The sequence below is a fragment of the Typopeltis vanoorti genome, chromosome 6, assembly GCF_054136105.1.
Source record: "Typopeltis vanoorti isolate ZY-2024b chromosome 6, IOZ_Tvanoo_1.0, whole genome shotgun sequence".
NCBI lineage: Eukaryota > Metazoa > Arthropoda > Arachnida > Uropygi > Thelyphonidae > Typopeltis > Typopeltis vanoorti.
In genome coordinates this window covers 33,807,303-33,822,805 of record NC_143554.1, presented here as the reverse complement: position 1 = coordinate 33,822,805, position 15,503 = coordinate 33,807,303, and the positions used below count along the sequence as shown (strand labels likewise).

Below are 15,503 nucleotides of genomic sequence, written 5' to 3'. Positions count from 1 at the left end.
TTCCTCCCGAAAACTCGGATTTTTCGTCTTTCAAAAGAGGAAATCGCAATGAGAACACATGCAATTAACAGACAGCGCGCACACCTCTTATAGTCTGAGCTGCTTGGGCCGTAAATCAGTCGACGCCAAGACTGCTTTTTACACTCGACTCCCAAACTTTCTCTACATAGCCCCGACACGTTATCTCCATATCATAGGTAATGATTTTAATGCACAAAATGGATTAAATGTTTCAGAAATCAAAAATAAATGCCCTTTCCCTTACCTCCAGTACATCAAATGAAAATATATCTTCTAGCTGAACTACGCAAAATATATCACCTTTTTCAAGGAAGAACAAATTTCCACACAAACCTGAAAAAAAATGGACCTGTGAACATTCAGATGAAGCAGGATCACAAATTGATCATATTTTAATTAATGGAAAGTGGGTGAGATAAGCTCGAAACTGTAGAGCTTACAATAGTGCATAACTAAACTTTGATGATAAATAGTAAATGCATATATAAAACTTTTCAGTTCTTTTAAACTGAAATAACAAGAATATCAAATAAATACTCCTTCATGACTTAACTCTTCCTACCATATAAACCCAATACAGTATAAAGAAGCACTACAGTGCAAACTAGCGGAAGGTTCAATTCCTAAAAAAACCATCCAAGCGCTTCACTTATATTGCGCAGTCCATCCAGGAAGTAGCAGCAAAAACTTCGGTCACAAAGACTTAATTTACTCAAAGGAAATGGGTAACACTACATACTGAAGTACTGATAAAGAAACTCAATGACGTTTAACAGCAACACAGCAATCAGAGGACGCACCATCTACATTCATCTAAAATAAGTAAACGATCAACTATACATGGTCATTCGAAACGACAAGGAAATGCATATCCAGTGTGTCTGTCAGAAATCAGAACTATATCTGAATTCCCATAAAACCAGAGAAATATACCAAGTACCTAATTCCTTATGCACCAAAGAAAAGAAGCCCAAAAGACTAAGAATAAAAGACAAAAACGAAGAACTACTTTGAAAAACTGTTGAATAATTCATCAGTAGAAACTTCACTACAGGCGCTTTGCCAGAAATAGTAATGGAAAAAAAGAATTCCCCATTATGTGTACTAATTTTACAATGCAAGAATTTCAGTTTCAAATTTTTCACTAAAAACCCAAAAGAATGAGAAAATGCCTGGAGTGCATTGCATTGACTGCAAGGGCTAATAAACATGGAGGAAAATAGCCTTGGAAACAGCTATTAAATATTTTTAAACAACTCTAGTTTACATACAGCGTTACATCACATTGGAGAGATGGTCTAATAATACCAATACCGAAAAGCAATCTAAACAATCCAGAAAATTACCGAAGATCGCATTATTTCCTACCATGCTGAAAATCTTTAACAGAGTGATTCTAAACAGACCATATGTAACTCCTCTTCTGCCTCAAAAATAAAGCAGATTTCTTGAAAAAATGATGCATCCACTGCCTTAGAAGGTCGCTAAAAGGAGCAAGAGATAAAAACCTTCCTTTAATCTTAAACTTCATAGATTTCTCGAAAGCTAAAGAACTTTTAAAATTCTCAGTTATGACATATCCTAAAATAATCAAAGTAGTAGCAGAACCTGGAGAGATGACTGGAAGTTTTCCTATTTCCACTCAAGTTCTTCAGGGAGACGTTTTTGGTACCTTATCTTTTATTATTACCCTTGACTATGTATTCAGACTCACAGGAAATGGGTATACAATCTCTCGAACATTTAGTAAGACAAACGCATATAAGCTGTCAATTTTGCTGATGACGTTGTGTTGATTGACTCTAGAATTCAGGCTGCCAAAAACTACATAGATAATTTATGTAAAAATGCAGCACTAATGGGGGTTGGCAGTCAACAGCAGTAAAAATAGTCCTAAAGAACATAATAGAAGGAAATATGAGACTAAACGACTGCACCCTTAAAGTAGATGATTTTCAGTACCTTAGTTTCTGCATCGTACGCTGGCATAGTGAAAACAAAGCACAAAGCGTCTCAATTCCTTTAAAAGCCTAACTGATTTCTGGAAATTCACTCTTATCACTGCAAGTACCAAAATCGGCCTGTACAAAATCACTAGTTATGCCATATTTACTTATTGTTCCAAGACATGGAATACCCTACTCATCAAGCAGTTGATATCATCAATAGGTTTGGGATAACATAATCTTTGATCAGGTGAGGTGGGTGGGGTCAACTTAGACACCAACCTTCACCTAAGATTTAGTACTCTTGTTCTGTACAGACCAATTAATGAAAATAGATGAAGAAGAGAACAAGAAAACAGTTCTGGAATACATAAGCAAACTTCTTTTTGAAGATGAGACTCACATGACATTGACCATTTCGCACTAAACAGAGCCAGGTCTCTTCAGTGGGCCTGGCTCCCACTGAAGAGACCTCAATAAAGGTCGAAACTAGTCTGGGTTGTGGCCCTTCCCTTAATGCATAACATTAGACATATCCGCAAGGATATGCGTTTTGCATTATGGGAGATACTGAGATAGGAGTGTTGGTAGCTTGCTCCACCTTTGCAAGGAGTGTCCTGGTGTTGTACCACCTTACCTCAATCCTGAAGATACTTTCAGGCGCAAACTTTGTTTGCTCACACTTGGATAAAGGATTAAACTAAATTTATCATACTAAACAGAGCAAATTTGCTCACTTTCATTTAATCGACTTTCTGCATGAGTTATATGAATATTTCTATATATATTTCCTTACTCATACATAAATTGAACGATTATCATGATTTGTTTATGATAAGATGCCAGGAGGTTAGCTTTATCTTCTGGAAGATAGTGCCATATCGATGTGAGAGAATTGAAGGATGAACCGGCAGCAGTTGTTCCCAGTGGTTTTGCTGGTTAGGGAACCAAACACTTAACTGACGTTTGAGTAGAAGGAAAGTTTGTGCTCTACTTTTCCTTCTCTTAGTGTGAGGTTTTTTTACCCCCATTACCAGTTATGGTAGGCTTTATTCTTCCTTTATTCTTAGATTGCCTTTGCTGGTATTTTGAGTGGAATAGAGGACTAAGAACTTCAACCAGCGAAAATTTATTTATTCGGTTATAATAGGTGTCAGAATCAGAAGTGAAAAAGTAAGCTCATGGAAAAGAGCAGTAGAAATTACGAAATCAAAAAAAAATCAGCTAATGCCTTTTGTTCCCTTATAAGGAGTAGGCGACGCTTTTATACCTATCTAGCGTTTGGAGACTGAGTGGGCAGTTCAATCTCCACCAGTAGCCAATCAGAGAGATAGCTGGCCCATGTTTATCACTAATTATAGGCAGCCACCGATGAAGAGGCTGGAAAACAAGTGCTGCCATCTCTTGGTACCTAACCCTAACAGGATATGATACTGTCTGAAATAATGTGGGTACTACGGTCGATTTTCTTGAGTTTCCGGGAGGAAAAACCGCTTGCCCGTGCCAGAGATCGACTAACTCGGGAATCGGTCGAAAATAGTCTTAGTAAAGTTCCTCCAGTCGGCTAGTCGACGTTTGGACTTGAACCTAAGTCTAATCTCGAGCGACCAAGCGCTGAGGACCCAAGCGCCACTTCCACTGAGCTACACAGGCCTTAGAAATTACGAAGGTAATCAAATTTTGCACAATTGTGATGCTAAAGGACAATAGCTTCTTGAAGGACGTTCCTCAGGGGGAAAAAATATCTGACAAGGTTATCTGAGTTACAAACGGAAAAGCTGACATGTAGATAGTATATGGGATTTCGAATGTCGTGATGAATATTTTTGTTTCTTGTGAGGCTGGACTACGTGACTTACTTTAGCATTTCTTCCAGTTTGATTAGTGGAAATGAATTGAAGAAGCTAGTTTTACTTTTCAACGTTGAAACTTCAAAGAAGTTGACCTGATTGTTTGTGTTTATAGACTGCAGAGTATTAAGTTTTAGAGATAAAGTTAGAATGATTTTCACGATTTGGATAGGTATAAAGAAAACATTGAGTACTTTTTCTTATTAAGATAATATTTGTGATGTCGTATTAATATTAATTCTTATGTGTCCGTAACTCAGGCGACACAGTAAAGATGAGGCATTGTTTTGGAATATCTAAGTTCGAATCTCGTTGACACGAATGATACCTCAGTAATAAATCTGTGGATAGTAATTATGCTGGAATAAAATAATCAGCAAACACAACGATCAGATACAAATGAATTTATTAGAACAATTCAATAACAATTACAAAAGTTGTTATAGGAATTGCATGTATTAAATGGAGTGTTACTGATGCCTTTTATTTCCCCACAGGGAGCAGGTATTGCTGTTTTAGGTTTTTGTAGATCAGTGAACTGCCTTTCTCTCTATCCTTAGTATAATCGATTTAATAGGCATCCAAAGAAGAGGGTATGAAAAATACAACTACTACCATTTCGCGGTACTAACACTATATTATAGTCTGAAATAACTCGATGTTCTTGAGTTGCAAGATTGAAAGCCAGTGTTTTTGGGAAGAAGACTCTTGCTCATTCAAGAAGATTGATTAACTTTTGAGCTATCAGGAAAATGGCCTTAAAAATTCTGGCCTGTAGTTGGTGACTAGAAGGAAAACCTGAGTTTCTGGGAGGAAAACTCTACTTACTGTGCCAAATATCGACGATGTCAGGAACTATCTGCCAAAAGTAAACCTGATCTTTTTTTCAGCCTATCAACAATGGAAGAAAACGCCATTTCTACAGAATTATGTGGAGACGAAATTATACAATCGCAGAATTTGGCGACTTCGCAATGATGAGCATTTCTACCTCATTATATTAAGGTTGAGAAATGGCCAAGATCTGATAATTTAAATAAAATATCACTTATATATTTGATTTTTAAAAAAAAACATTTGGAATTAATACCGAAATCTATCCTCTAGGCTCAAATTTGCTTTCAGCATTTATTGACAAATGATGCTAATCGTTCTGCACTAGCTGGGTTGAAATGAATAAATTTTGGTATTTAGAATCTGTTAAAAATCTCACTGTTTCAAACCAAAGTTAGAAACATGATATAATGGCAGTATTCTAGTGCACTGTTTTCACTTGTGAAGTGTGAAAATCATCCTTGAGCTTCACTAAAACAATGACTGGCTGCTTATTAGTTTCCAGAAGTTACGTCTCTGTTTGAGGTATTATCTTAAAGAAAATAAATACATCAGAGAATCTGTCTTATTTATTAAGATTAATTAAAAATAATTTCCATAGTGGTAGACTGCCAGAAGAAAGACAGTTTATATGGTTAATTCTAGTTGCTGACTAGAGTAATTTTTTCTAGGGCTTCCTTCAGACGTTTCTCGAGTTAGTCGATTTCTTGCATAGGTAATTTATCTTTTCCCTGAAACTAGAGTTATTAAACTCACAACTCAACAAAACCTACTATAGAACTCGTACTGTTTTAGACGATAATGCATACTGTTAGGGACTGTGATATTGCTGTAGTTATCTCCTGTACTTTCCTCCGGATATCTAAGAAATCATTTGATAGCCTTGGGCCAGTAATCATTAATGGATAAAGGTCGTTTTTGGCTGCCGTTAAATCTTTATAAACGTTCGTTTGAGCTAAACAGCTTTGTCTATTCTCTTTGGCAAATAAAAAGCATTAGATTTGTTATATGCTGTTATTTTATGCACATCGTTTGTATGGGAAGTATTAGTACAAAACAAAACTATATGTGCAGTACATAAGCCTTGGTTTTAACGAGTTATAATTTTCCCACCCTCATCCGATTTTACTCAATTTGCAGTACACAGAATTCTATTAAGTACCATGACTTTATAGACCTCTTTGTACTGCAATTTTGTAGGACATAATGTTGGCATTTTGCGTGATATTCAAGATGAGCAGATATCTAAGTAAGGTGATTGCCAAAGCGATCATTTTCAGATTCACTACAGTATTTGTGTAGCCATTCCCATTATCCAGCTTCAGCTGTTACTGTATTTTAAAAAATTGACCAGGCATAGTTCTCACCAAATTTCGTTCCGAGATTATGCTCAAAATTATTACGCAATACTCGAAATTATTCCCACCCCTTGTTCTACTTAGCTTTAAAAAAAACACCTCTCCCAATCTTTTGACTAATCGCCACCATAGCCAAAGATTACTTCTCCAATCTGCTAACGATCATCTCATCACACATTTACACGACTGCGAAAATATATTATTAATGGACTATCTCACATAATGATTATTGTGAGATATACTAAGATCTTACTTATTATTATTGTGGGAATCACACAATAAATCATGACTCATTGTGTGATGGGCACATTTAATATTCATGCATTTCCTATCATACTTCTCCTAAAATTCATTCATAAAAAAAGCACTCGCAACTATCACTGGCAATGTGTTTGGCTTGTTTCCTATTATCTAAGCAAAATAGAATGGCCTTCACACCCCTTAACCATGTTTTCCACCAAAGGAGAGTGTGAGCCTTTGTTCCTTCTCTTCTTGTCATTCACTGAAAATTTTTCCATATGTATCTTCAATAGAAAGCATTTAATAACATATGTTTCCATCACTCTCCCTCGTTTTCTGCATATGAACTAACTTTATTTATTTTTTTAAAATTCCACACACCTTCATTCTGTTCTCATAAAGCGTTTCACACTCCTAGCTTTGTCTTGATCACTTGCCTCTGAATTCTCTCCATCACTTCTTTACCTCTAAGAAATGCAAGTCACTAAATCTAAGCACAGAAGTTATAATGAGGCCACATTAACACCTTATAAAAAGGAACAGTACATCCTTTTCCCAGCCTCGTGTGCTTTTCATCACCCAAGAGTGATCCTCTGTGCTATTTCGCCCATTTTTATAACGTATCCTCCAAAATTAAATTTTCTTTTCCCTGTCACTTCAAAATCCCAGGCTTCGTCAATTGTAGTAGTTCAATCTTATCAGCATAATGCATAATTTGCATTTTTTCATCCTGAAGTGTATAACTTTACATTAGCTAGCATCCATGTCTGCGTGCTTAGCCTAGTGGCTAAGCACGCGGAAAGGCCTGTCCTGGGTTCGATTCTCGTCACCGACGTGAGGAGCTTAAGGATTTTTCTCAGACATAGCCAAGTTAGCCGGTCTTGGGCGTGGACAGCAGCAGGGTTTTTCTTCCTGCAAGCAGGCAAACCAGCCCTGCGAACACATGAGCTACAGCCACAGGATATACCCAGAGGCATAGGGCTAGTCAGCTTATCCTCGGGACGGGTACGAGTTAGAATGGCTTAGGATAGCTGCATAACAGGCCGGTAGGCCTGATACATAGAAGGAAGAACTAGTATCCATTATCGAGATGGCAGTGCTTGTCTGCCTTATTCTCCTCACAGGGTGCTAATTAAAAGCAATGGTAGTCGTGGGTCAACTATTCTGTGATTGGCTAAGGGTGGGGGCTAGTTGTCCACTAGTCTTCAAAAGTTAGTTAGGGTTAAATGGCCTAGCCTACTCCGTTTAGGGAATAAAAGGTATTAGCGGATATATGCTTTTGATTTAGTATTGCGCTCTTCGGTATAGTATCAACATACAACTGGATGTTACCCTACATATTATCTCTCATAACATTAACGTAAAAGAACCTTTTCAACTACTGGTCATCTGCTTTCTTTTTAATTCTGCTACACCATATATTATTTTTTAAGGTCTGTCAGTCATCTTCATAACAATTTGTCCCACTCTAATCAACAGATTGCTATGCAATATTCTGTCAAATGCATTACACGTTCCTTTATCCAACTCGACTGTCATTCTATTAGATCACTGCTGTAGTAAGATATTGAATAGCGTATATATATTCTGAAATTATCTTAACCTCACAGCACTATACAGGTTTTCGTCCTTGTAAAAAAAAGTCTGCGTATTCTTTCCTTCTCTGCCCACGGTCGTTTACAAAACACTTGCTTTAAACTCAATGTATTTATAAATTTGAAATGGTATAATTATGATATATATTAACGCCTTTTTATTTCAAAAGGGAGTAGGAGGGGACGTTTAGTTCTAATTTTTTAATGTTTTATTTTTTATGCAAGTAAGATTTTGAATTAAGGTTTTGAACGCATTAAGTCGTTTTCGAAATGAAATGACATATTTCGTATTCTAGGTGGCAGTGGAATTGTTATACTCCGATGGAACAGAAATGCCGGATTTGGGTAATTGTTGCGTCTTATTAACATCTGTAACGGGAACTCGTTTATTTTCAGGTAATGTATTTGATTCAACAGTAAATATCTTCTTTCTATATTCTTTAGGAATATAGAAGGAAGATATTTAGTCAAATGTGATGCGGTATGCCCAGCACCGGATTTAAAATTGTTGTGATCCCAAAGGGGTTGATATCTTAAAATTTAAGATATCACCCCCTCCCCCGCAGTGAATAAATTTTAACTTATCTGTACTGAGTGGGAGAGCCTTTGTAATGTGAGGGCCCAACTTTCACCCTGTCTAGCCTATGCCCAAATCCAGCCCTGGGCCTACTTACTAGTATAAATAAGGTAGGGAATAAGTCAGTTTCATTTACCTAATGTGAGTATTATGCCTTTATTGTTATAAAGGGGAAAATTACAAATTTATAGATAAAGAAACTTAGAAACAAAGTTGTGATGTCATACCATGAAAGTATATTTTTTCATTTGTAATATGAACCCCCCCCCCCCGTCGTTATTCATTATTTATTTTAGCATCCATGGGTAGGGTTGATGAGTACAATTGCTGGCAAAGGTTGGTCGATTAGTAGAGCCTCTGCTACTAATGGCTCAGTTAAGTAAGTTTGAGCGCGGTTAGTAGTTGGAAGGAGACCAATGTTGGCACACTCTCCCTCAATGAGTCTTTGGACTCCCTGGAGGTGTCTAATAATAATAATAATAATAATTACGTCTGTAGTGAAACATATCAGTTGAAGTCTTTTTGTGACCAGTTTAGTTTTATAATTTATAAACGGGTTTTTCAAAGCTGGGAGGCTTCATTTTCATGGCTTATTCATGAATAAGCCATGAAATTCACGACTTATGACACTGGATATTTCATGTAATTACAAAGATATTTTTACAATAAATGTTTTCAACATTATTATTATTGTGGACTAAATAACACAAGAAGTAAGGAAGTATCAAAATAAAGTGAGGAGTTTTTAGCATTGGTTAGCTCAACCTGTCCAAAAGTTATAGGCATTATTTGAGACTTGGTTGACTTGAGGATATATTGAGGGAGGGAGGGATTTTGCTAATGACAGCATAGAAATTGAAGCCAAAGAGAGTACAAGTACATCTGAAGAATGATGATGATGGTGCCGAGGGAGTTTCATTTCAGGCTATCTAGTGTGTAAAAAAAATATTAAAAAAATTATACAGGCATCTCCACAGAGTCCATAGACTCATCACTAGAGACCCAGTTACATTTCACCAAGCATTAGCGATCAATTGCACAATACTACCTTTCACACCTAGCTTCAAACTCATTCACTGACATAGCACTCACAATTGACTAGCAGTTCATTCCAATTACTCGCTACTCTCATTCTCTAAGAAAAAAAATCTAATCCTCATTCTCTTTACTAACTAGGTGGAGAATTGTGATTGTGCAGAAGTAATGGTGTGGAGTGATTTTGAGGGAAGATAGGATTTATATAAGATGGATGACTTGCATATGAATGGGTTTGGTGTCAGTATTCTTGGAAAGTGTTCTTCAGTGAGAGTTCTAAAGTGCAGAGTCAGGAAAACTAGAATGTTTAGAGGGATGCAGGTGAGCATGGGCCCAGACAACCTAGGGTTTAACAAGTGGCAGAGTGATCACGATGCTAAATATTATTATTATTCAGCCCTCCATGGAGTCAAAAGACTCATCGTGGGAGGTCCTTCCTAAGAAACACAGTCTATCAAGACTCATCGAGGGGAGGTGTCCCCCCCCCCCCAAGAAACACAAAGTCTATCATACCACTTCTTGAACTCATTGACTGTTCTTGCTCTCACCACTCCATCAGGCAATGCATTCCATGGTTCAGCCACCCTTCATGCAAAAAACCACTCCTCACCCTCTTGCTCACGGTTTCCTTTCGTAACTTCCAGGGATGACCTCTTGTCATCACTCCTTCCCGCTGTTCAACCAAGCGAAAGAACTCCCTAGTGTAATATAGCACTCCAAGTTCTTAACTTTAGTGGACTAAATAATACAAGAAGTAAGGACATATCAAAATAAAGTGAGGAGTTTATAGCATTGGTTAACTCAACCTGGCCAAAAGTTATAGGTATTATTTGAGACTTGGTTGACTGAGGATATGTTGATGATAAGAATAGAATTCAAAGGATATGAAGTGAGGGATTTTGCTAATGACAGCATAAAACTGAAGCCAAAGAGAGTACAAGTACATCTGAAGAATGATGATGGTGCAGAGGGAGTTTCATTTCAGGCTATCTCGTGTGAGATAGAGGCCAACAGGATGAAATATATAACTGGTTGCTGCTATAATCCAGGGTATATAAAGGAGAATGTAGATAACATTCATTGGCAAAATAGCATGATAAATACAGGTTGAGTAATTTTTATGGGAGATTTTAACTATGGGGAGCTGGATTCAGAGCAAGAATGGACACAAGCAATTAAGGAAATGAAATTTATACAATGGGTTTCATTAGTGCCATGGCATAAGAAAATGGAGGGAAGAGATGTTGGTGGTCAAGAGGTGTTTGAAGAAAGCAGTATCAGAATAGATACCCAGAGTCTGAAAGATACATCAGGTAGGAGTTAGATGGATGAATAGCATCATTAAGCAGGAGTTGCATACAAATAAAATGTTGTGAAGAGATTATAAAGAAAAACGTAATCTGTATGTCCGTGAACCATGCAAGATACAGGTAAGAAGCATGACATGGTAAGGAAGGCCAAAGCTAATTATGAGGGGGGAAAAGCTAGTTGATGAGGAAAAAAACAGAAGAGTTTTTTGCTATCTGTCAAGTAAAAGAAGGAATAACTTTGGAGGAATGACTTAAAAAAGTGTGAATGGGGAGTTAACAGACAAAACCAAATAGGTGAGTTATTAAGTGAATATTTTTCAGGGGTGTGCAATGCTAAATATAGCATTGATTGATGGGAAAATGGAGGTTTAAGAAATGGAAGTGCTTAAAATGGTGCATAACCTCAATGCAAACACAGCCACGGGATCAAATGACTTGTCAGTCCATGTATTACAAGAATGTGCAAGCTATTTAAGTTAAGCCTCAGTATTAGTGAGATGCTTTTGGAGTGGAAAAAGGGCAAAAAGTCCCACTGCATAAAGAAGGCTTCAAGACAGAAGCAGTAAACTATAGGCCAATCAGCATCTCAGGAGTGGTGATTAAGATGTTGGAGAAATTGGCTAAAGGCAGAATTCAGGACTGGGTGGATAGGAATAAGATAATCTATAAGGCCAACATAGTTTTGTGAAGGGTAGGTCTTGCCTTGGTAATTTATTTACTTTTTATAATCAAGTAACAATGGAGTTGGATAAGGGAAATGGTTATTCACTGATATTGCTAGACTGCAGAAGCATTTGACAAGATTCCACACAGAACTCTATTGGATATGTGATTTTTATTAGAGGATGGCTGATGGACAGATATTGAAGAGTGTGTGTTATGGAGAAGTTGAGTCCAGGATAAGGTAAGTGACCAGTGATATACCACAGGTATATCACTGGTCACTTGTGATATACCACAATCTGTGATATACCACAGGTATATCACAAATTAAACAATACTTGGTCCTGTATTGTTTAATTTGTATATCAATAATATAGGATATGATTTCACAAGAAATATTCAGTTGTTTGCTGATGTTGCTAAACTTGGAAGAGCAGTGGTAAATGGGTGGGGGGGGGTGATGTGAAGATCCTACAGTAAGACTTAGACTAGCAGCATGGGCAAAGGAAATGACTGCCAGTTTAATGTGATCAAATGTAAGGGAAGAGATCACAAGCTGTGAACTATATTGATGGAACTGAACTGCAAGAAACTGATGAGGTCAGGGACTTGGAGATGATAGTGGACAGAGAGTTGAAGTTTAGAGGACATAGTGTGAAGGTTGAGTGACTGTCTGTGGGGTTCAAAAACTAGCTGATAGGCAAAAAAAGAGGAGACATAATAACAGCACAAGTTATTAAAGGAGTTTATAGGATTGACAGTGAAGACTTTTTTCATTACATAGCAGGAAGGGAGAGAACAAGGGGTCACAGGTGGAAATTGTATAAGGTGTGGTTAGTAGTTACTAGATGTTTTGCTTGGAGGTGGTGAACAGGTTGCTAGAGGTGGTTGTGCATGCTTCATCAGTGAATGAGTTTAAGCAAAGTTATGATAGGTACTGTGTGAATAATGGTTGTCCTGTGATGGGTCTTCTGACTCCATGCAGAGTCAGAAGCCTGCATTATAATAATAATAACTACACCATTCCTCAATTTCCAGGGATAAGCTCGTGTTCCTCTCACTAGTTAAGTACTGAAAAGTTCCCTTCCCACCCTCCCTAATTTTTGTAAATATTTTTCATCTTTTCTAATATGGGACATTTCGTAGACTAGATCTTTTCTGCTTCTTCCCATTCCCCTGGAACCTGGTTTCCCAGGTTTCTTGAGGATTTAATTAGGAAAAACTAAGCAATCTTAGATGCTATTTTAGCCTCCCTTGCAGTATGACCTCAGAACTTCAATTTATTTACTGTCCACCTCAATCTCCCAGTTCTTAACATTAATTTCATACAGTCCAATTTCTTCATTCCAGAGTGCATGACCTTACATTTTGCCATGTTCAACTGGTAACTATTCTCCCTTGCCCACAGCATCAATCTATTTAAATCAACTTGCAGGATCCTACTTAATATTTATTAACTATTGTTCTATCCAGTTTTGCATCATCAGTCTCATCCTAAACAATTAACAACTAAGTCAAATAATAGTTGCTCAAGTATGGAACCCTTGGCATACTACTGGTCAGTGACATCTCTTGGACTTTGCTCTTTTATAAATTATCCTTGATGTCTGTTGGCCATCCTCTTATCCACATTACTAGCATCATATCCAAACCCATTTGCTTCACTTTATATAACAGGATTCCATGCAATATCTCATTAAACACCTTTTCGAAGTCCAGAGAACTATTTGTGTAGCCATTCCCATTATCCAGCTTCAGCTGTTACTGTATTTCAAAAAATTGAGCAGATAATGGAGAAATGACCTACTAGCCGTGCTGCTCCCATTCCCAAATCTTGTCCTTAACTAACTTCTCCAGTACCTTGACCACCATTCCTGTGATGCTAACCTCAGGAGTGATTATTTTGTGTGCTTGTAATTAATAGGATCAAGATTTTGATACACATGGATTGAGAGTTTGATATTTTGTCAAAAATATCAAACTCTCAATCCCCTGTATTGTCTAAGATAGTTGTGCTTTAAGAGCTCAAATTCATTCTCCTTATTCCCTGATTCTGTCTCTTTATTCCATTAAATATTGCCATAATTTAAATCACCAAGAGATTACCTTTTTCTAGTTCACTAAGCCAAGTTGCCTATGATTATTATTATTACTAAGTGACACCTCCAAGGACTCATCACAGGATTCTGCTACACACATCTCACCATCTTCCATACTACTTAATTCTACAAAGATACACTATTACTACTATCAATGCCATCTACTGCCCATCAAACCACCAACACAGTATTTTTTTTTTTATAAATTGCATGTGTGCTCTTGGCTGATTTACCTGTATGCAGGATGAAAAACCTGAGTTTCTGGGAAAATATATTTCCACTATATATATATATATATATCATCATCATCATCAAATTCCTGCCATGTACCCTCAAGGGGTGTACAGGATATGACAGTACTACATGAAAAATTTACATCATTACTAACTTCCTATCTACAATTTTCCTCCAAATTAGTCTGTTACTTGTCAAGACTCCAACATTATCAGATCTTATATTTCTATCGTCTAAGACACTTTGTACTGTATCAATCCACCTATATCTTGGTCTTCCTTTAGGTCGTTTTCCTGCCAACCTGGCAGAGAACACTTGTTTTGCTAATCTTTCTTCACCCATTCTGTTTAAGTGACCATACCACCTGAGATTAGCTCTGCTAACACATTCCTGGATGCTGACAATGTCACGTTCTTTCCTAATATCCTCATTTTTAATATGATATTGCTATTGATGCCATCTGTTCACGCCTCTAATCTTTCTCAGGACTCTCATATCTGCGGTCTCTAGTCTTTTGTCAAGTGTTTTACTTCTGACCCAGCTCTCAGATCCATAAGTTAAAACTGGTTTGAACACTGTCTTGTATACAGCTAATTTAGTGTTCCGACTAATTTCTCTCTTATTCCATATGAATTTATTCAATTGACTTCCCACCATACCAGCTTTGCTGATTCTGTTGTCTATTTCTATATTTAATTTACCATCTTCAGTAAAAATTGTGCCTAAGTAGCTGAAATGTTTTACTTGTTCCACAGGTTCTCCAGTCACAACACAGTTGACATTTTCAATGATTCTGCCTATTTTCATTGTCTTTGTCTTTTTATTGCTGACCTTCATACCATATCTATTGCAACAGCTATTCAATTTAGTCAGAGAATCTTGCAGACTTGTAGCGGATTTATTTAGAAGTATAACATCATCCGCATAAAGCAAAGAGCTGACATTAACATCTCCAATTTTGATATCAGGTTTAATACCACATTCCTTCATAATGTGATCCATATAGATAATGAATAACAGAGGGGATAATGTATGTCCTTGTCTCACACCTTGTCTCACACATGTCCTGAGCAGAAATCCAACAGATATTTACCATTATTATTAGCTTTGCTCTTTTCTCCAAATTTTCCCAAAACATTTTTGTATGTCTGACAATCACTTCCTACTCTGCTATTTAATCCCCAACAGGACCAACTTTTCCTTTTTCATTGTGTCAGTAGCTTTCTCTCGAGCCTCAAAAAATTCCTCCACTTCTACCTTAGTAGAACCTTCTGTGGGACCATAGGCACAAATAAGTCTCATTGTCCAGTTCCGCATTCTCGTATTTGCCCACATTACTCTACTTGAGACTGACTGCCATTCAAGAAGATCAGCCTCGTATTTTGTGTTGAATACTATGGCTACTCCTTCTTTTCCTTGATTGTCATTGCCTGAATATAACATTTTGTATTTATTGCTCAGGAAGATCTCAACAGTTTTGGTCTTTTTTGTTTCAGTCACCCCTATTATGTCGATCTTGTACTTATCTAATTCCTCAGCTAGCTCCATTTCTTTGCCATTCTGGCTTCTTATGTTGATAGTACCGATCTTTAACTCTGGTGATGTTGAGTTGGGGTTTGTTTTCAGATTTGTTCCAGTAGCTGACTTTTCGCTGTTCGCCCTGGTTCCCTGGCGAAAACAACCAGGGCCTTGTTTAACCGGGCGATGCCCCAGCCGGCATGAAATTTTGTCATATTGTACC

The 15,503-nt window shown here is 37.2% G+C and overlaps 1 protein-coding gene across 3 annotated transcripts in view; it reads left to right on the top strand.

Moving 5' to 3' along the window:
- The first annotated feature begins 8,100 nt into the window (after nt 1–8,100).
- Nucleotides 8,101–15,503, top strand: part of LOC150105370 (OTU domain-containing protein 3-like) — a 191,531-nt gene continuing 184,128 nt past the window's right edge. For 2 of the 3 annotated variants that reach the window (XM_090394110.1, XM_090394112.1), the window contains exon 1: nt 8,110–8,240. The gene's annotated coding sequence lies outside the window, so the exon portion shown is untranslated. Of the gene's footprint in view, nt 8,241–15,503 lie in introns of all 3 variants that reach the window. The other variant, XM_090394111.1, reaches the window with a different exon arrangement.